Source organism: Hibiscus syriacus, unplaced genomic scaffold, assembly GCF_006381635.1.
Source record: "Hibiscus syriacus cultivar Baekdansim isolate YM2019G1 unplaced genomic scaffold, ASM638163v2 tig00110610_pilon, whole genome shotgun sequence".
NCBI classification, from domain to species: Eukaryota; Viridiplantae; Streptophyta; class Magnoliopsida; order Malvales; family Malvaceae; genus Hibiscus; species Hibiscus syriacus.
In genome coordinates this window covers 173,484-178,999 of record NW_024062800.1, presented here as the reverse complement: position 1 = coordinate 178,999, position 5,516 = coordinate 173,484, and the positions used below count along the sequence as shown (strand labels likewise).

At 35.3% G+C, this 5,516-nt stretch overlaps 1 pseudogene; it reads right to left on the bottom strand.

Moving 5' to 3' along the window:
• Positions 1–3,174: 3,174 nt before the first annotated feature.
• LOC120135553 lies at positions 3,175–5,133 on the bottom strand (annotated as a pseudogene).
• Positions 5,134–5,516: the final 383 nt, after the last annotated feature.

The following is a 5,516-nucleotide window of genomic DNA, read 5'->3' as shown; positions in this document are numbered from 1 at the left end:
AGAGCTTATATTGTTGAGGCTCATATCAACCAATACTCTCTGAATTCAAAAAATGTGGACATGTTTCTCACCCTCGTCGATTTCAAGCTTCCTGGTAGTTAGAATATTCTCCTAAAAATGATGTTGATTGTTTTATTTGCTTTCTTTTTAACAAACCAGATAGTCATCCATCACACAAGACTTTCACTATGAATGGGTTTCGAAATTGGAAGAAAGTAAATGGAAAAAGTTGTTATTTTATGATGAATGTAGGTTCTGAACCTAATTCACCTCATAAAATTGCTGAGCAAGAATTGGAGGATTTTCTTAACCAGTTTAGACACCTGCCACAAGTGTTGCATAAGCAAACATCATTACAAATTGCTAATAATAGGGTTAGACTTGAAACCTCTATAGATGCATTGTGTAGGCTAGCTTTACAAGGGCTACCAATGAAAGGTCGTGACGAGAGTGAATCTTCATCTAACTGAGGAAATTTTCTTGAACTCGTGAAACAATTAGCTTTTTATAATAAAGATGTTAAAAATTGTATTAGAAAATGCTCCAAAAAATGATTCTTACACTTCGCCTGAGATACAAAAGGAGATTTTACATATTCTAGTAGAGAAGATTAAGAGAGCAATTCGTGAACAAATTGGTGAAGAAAAATTTTGTGTTATTATTGATGAAGCAGGGGATGTATCAAGAAAACAACAAATGACTATTATTTTACGGTATGTTGATAATTTCGGTCTAGTAAATGAACTTTTTTAAGCATTATTCATGTTTCTAATACTTCAGCAGTGACTTTAAAGGATAAGATATTTTCTGTTCTTTCTCGTTATTGCTTTGACATAAAGAATACTTGAGGCCAAGTTTATGACGGTGCAAGTAACATGCAAGGAAAGTGGAATGGGCTACAAGCATTAGTTAGCAATAAGTGTCATTTTGCTTACTATGTCATTGTTTTGCCCATCATTTACAGTTGACACCAGCGAAAGAGGTCATACTTGTTTATCAATTTTTTCCAAGTTATCCTTTATTATTAATGTTCTTTCCTCATATAAGCGCATCGGTGAACTAAAAAATGCTTATTCTGACGAGATAAATCATTTGATTAAAGAAAAACAACTTGAAACTGGAACTGGTTTGAGTCAAACAAGTAATTTGCAGAGGGCATATGATACTCGATGGGTCTTGAGATCAATAAAAAGCTTGATAAAAATGTTTAATGCCACTTGTGTTCTTCTATATAAACTCATTAATGAAGGTAGTACATTCTGAACGTGGAGAAGCAGACAGCTTTAGAGACTTTGACTTCCTTTGATCTTGTCTTCATTTTACATCTTATGAAGAAAATATTAGAAATCATTGATTCAATTTCTCGATCATTACAACGAAAATCTCAGGATATTTTGAATTCACCACATCTTGTTGAGAGTTCTAAGATACTTTTGCAGAAATTTAGAGATGATGGATGGAATAATCTTTTTATGGAGGTTGTCTCATTTTGTGAAAGTCGCAACATAGATATCCCAGATATGAGTTCTATTTATAGAGAAAGAGGAGGTTGCACTCGTCGCCAACAAGATCATTTTTACAGTTGGATATCATTATCGAGTAGAAATTTTTTATGCTACAGTTTATGTTGAACTACAAGAGTTAAACAGTATATTTAATGAGAAGTTGATAGAGTTATTAACTCTTGGTTGTGTTTTGGAGCCAAAAGATGGTGACGTATTTTTCAAGGTTGAAGACGTTTGCTATCTTGTGAATAAATTTTATCCGGGGGATTTTACGGAAGTTGAAAAGAATGATTTACGAATATTGTGTCATTATAAGGTGGAGTTATCTTGAAATTCAAGTCTAAGAAAATTGTTGACAATCTCTTACCTAAGTCAGTGGTTGGTGGATACTAGGAAAGTGAACACTTATCCATATATATTCCGAACGGTAAAACTTCTATTGACTCTCCCAGTTTCTACAACAAGTGCTTAAAGAGTTTTTTCTACAATGAATATCATCAAGACAACACTTCGCAACAAAATGGATGATGAATTTTTTTAGAGTTGCATGCTTATCAACATTGAAAGAGATATTGTAAGGAACTTTATTACAACATCGCTCGTGGATGCATTTCGATATTTGAAGGAACAACGTGTTTTATTTTGATTATGTGATAGTTATGTCTTTTGCACTTTTTAAAATCATTTTTTTTAATTATTTATTTTAATTTAATTTTAAATTTTAAATTTATTATTTCATATAAATATAGAACTATACATATTTGATGTTATCATTTATATTTTTTAAAATAAACAAATAATAAAGGTAAAATTATATATAACTTAAATTGTTAAAAGATTCACTCTCCGTTAAGATATAATTTTGACTCCGTCCCTAATTGAGATTGTGGATTTCTCCTTACGACAGCAACTTTTGTGTCATCATTTAATTCTCCCCTGTACACATTACCAAAACCTCCCATTACAATAACAACTTTACGTGGGGCAGCGATTTTAAAGGCAAGTGCACTAAAAGGAAGTACGGAACATAGCAGCAGTACTTCCATCGAAGAAAGGACTAACTGGTGGAACGGAGATGTTATTCTTCTTCAGACAAATTTCCTTTTCAAGCTAGTTAGGGATTTTGACCCTACAAATAAAGTTTATGTATTAATATTTATTATATTAAATATAAACAATATGTGATTAGTTTTAATTTTAAAATAAGCCATGTCATAACCATGTTATAAAGTTAACTGTCAATTGATCAAAAAATTCAATACTTAAAGTTAAGTGAGGAAATTGAAAAAATTAAAAGTACGATAAGTCAAATATGAGAGAGTAAAATTTAATGAATAAACGTATAATTTATATCCTAAAAAATTAAATAAAATTTAAGTTATAAAATAAGACTCATCAACATGAATAACTTAAAATTGCTTGACTTGACTCGATTGATGCTGACCCATACAAGTAATAAATCTTGGATTAGGTTGGCAAACTAATTACATTATTTTACCAGACAACTTACAGGCAGCATCCCAATTTGATGTATGGTCTGTTGTCTTGCACTAAAATTGGACCTCAATATCACTTTTTTTTTTTTGAACAATCTCAATATCACATCTACTTCAATCAAAAGGTAATGTATATCACTATAATTGTTTATCTTGCACTACAACTTCTCCTGTGTTTTTCAAGCTTCATTTTCATGGCTCCACTGCCCTCTCTCTTCTTCTATCTCTAGTGGCCATTTTCAGCCCATATCTCTCCAATATATCAGCCAAATCAAATAATCCCACTTCCCTTAATTTCTTGCTCACCTCCTCAAACATCATCACGCCTTCCTCGTTCGAGTAACAGTGTAAAAATTTATTGTAATCGAATCGGGGCACTTCCATTCCTCCTTTCATTGATCTCTCCACAAACTTGGTAGCCTCTAATGCCTTCCCAGCCTTAATTAATCCCCCCACAAAAATTGAATCGAAATTCACCAATGGATCATGTCCTTTCCTTCCTCTCTTCCCCAAATGGCCTTGCAGCAACATGATATATGTATGCATGACAGGCTCACAGCCTTTCTTTATCATCTCTCTAAACACTTGTGTTGCCTCACTTGCTTTCTTCAACCTCAAAAGCCACTTTATTAGTCCATGGTAAACGTCGATATCCGGATTCTCGATCCCATCCGCAATCCTATAAGCCTCTCTAATCCTTACCCTTACTACAAGCCCGTAAATGATCGAAGCCAAGGTTGAATTATCAGCTTGGATCCCTCTTTGGCGCATTTCGTCGAGCATCCCTTTGGCTTGCTCAATCTTGTCTTTTTTACACATCCACTTGATCACAAGCCTATAACTCGAAAGCCCCAAATCGGACATTCTCTTAACTCTCATCATTTGGAAAGTCTTCATTGCTTCATCATATATTCATCTTAAAAAGCGACTATCATCGTCTCGACAACCTCGACATGGGGCTCGAACCCTTCATCCACCATCAGATTCCAAATCTTTGAAGCCTCAATCAAATCACTCACATTGCAGAATCCCCATATCAACCACTTATAAGTAACCCCATTTGGCTCAACCCACTCTTTCAACTTCAAAACCACAAACTTTGCCTCTTCCACAAGCTTATCCTTGCATAAACTTTCCACCACCTTATTCAAAGTCTCCAAATTGTATCCAACTCCAAACTCATTCATCAAATGGAAAAAACGCAAACATTTCTTCAATTCCCTCGATAAGGCCAGGGTCTTCAAAACGATCCTGAATGTCTTATCATTGATCAAACCAAGCTTCCCCATTTCTTGGCAAGTTTCCCAGAAAAGGTCAATGTTCCTGGATTTTCCAATGACATCCAACATTTTGTTAGAGGTGACAGAGTTGTGAGTGAAATGAGGGACTGTTTGGGTGTACAAGAAGAAACGATAGACGGGGCGCCATGAGTATGGGAAAGTGTTGCAAACTTGAAGGAAGAATTCAGGATCGAAAGAATAGTTGAAAGATGAGAGGGATGAGTGGAAGCGCGAGTTCGGTGAGTTTTGCTGTTGGTAGAGGATTGTACAGACTTTTAGGAGAGTGGATTGATTGATTGGAGTCATAGAGTTGGCTGGGTTAGATGGGTTGCTGAGTTGATTTTGTGTTGACTCGGTAACTATGAGACGAAGGTGAGGATTGGACAAGGGTTTAAGCAGAATTTTTAATCTTCTTATCAGCATTTTTTTTTTCAGTTGAGTAGAACCAGATTTGGTTTGAATCCATCCATTCCAAAAAAAAAACACACAAAAATAAGGAAAACAAATTTAAATCAAAGTTTTCCTTCGTTTCCGTGACTACTTATTGGTTTGCTTTGCGGCTTCCCCACATGATCTTCCCGTACAGGAAGCTCAAACAAAAAGAACCTTAATACACAGTACTTCAACACCCCGAATAAATCGAATAGACACGCACCGTTAAAACTTGTTTTGGAATGCCAAAACAGAGAGACAGGGAGAGGCACACGGCGGCGCTGGATATTGCAGGCGATGTACGGTTACCTCGGGGTGGGTATCGTGCACGCTGGAGAGGGCGGTCGATTGAAGATTGCGATTTTTCGGAAAAAGGGAGGAAACCGGTAGGGTTACAGGGAAAGCGGGAGCCTAAAATGGGGAGAGTTTTGGGGGTGTTAGGGTTCTGGTCAGGGGAATAGCAAAAGTAAGTCAGATCAAAACGGTGCGTTTTACAGATGGGGTAAAGTTTAAATTTAAAGCGCGACATTTTCCGTTGTAAAATAGTTGGGTAAACTATACCACTCAGCTGTTTTTTTACTACTATTGTTGTTACTAAAGTTTAAATTTTTAAATTTAAACACTCAATGTTTAGATTGATCATGTTTTGATGCTCTACATTAAGGATGTGAAATCAGATAATCGTTTAAGTTTCAGTTAGATCTTGTCAAGTCAATTCAAATCGGATATAGATCGTGTCAGGTCAATTTGATGGTTCGACTCAGATTAAATCGAGTTTGGGTCAAATTAGTTCGGGTTATTTT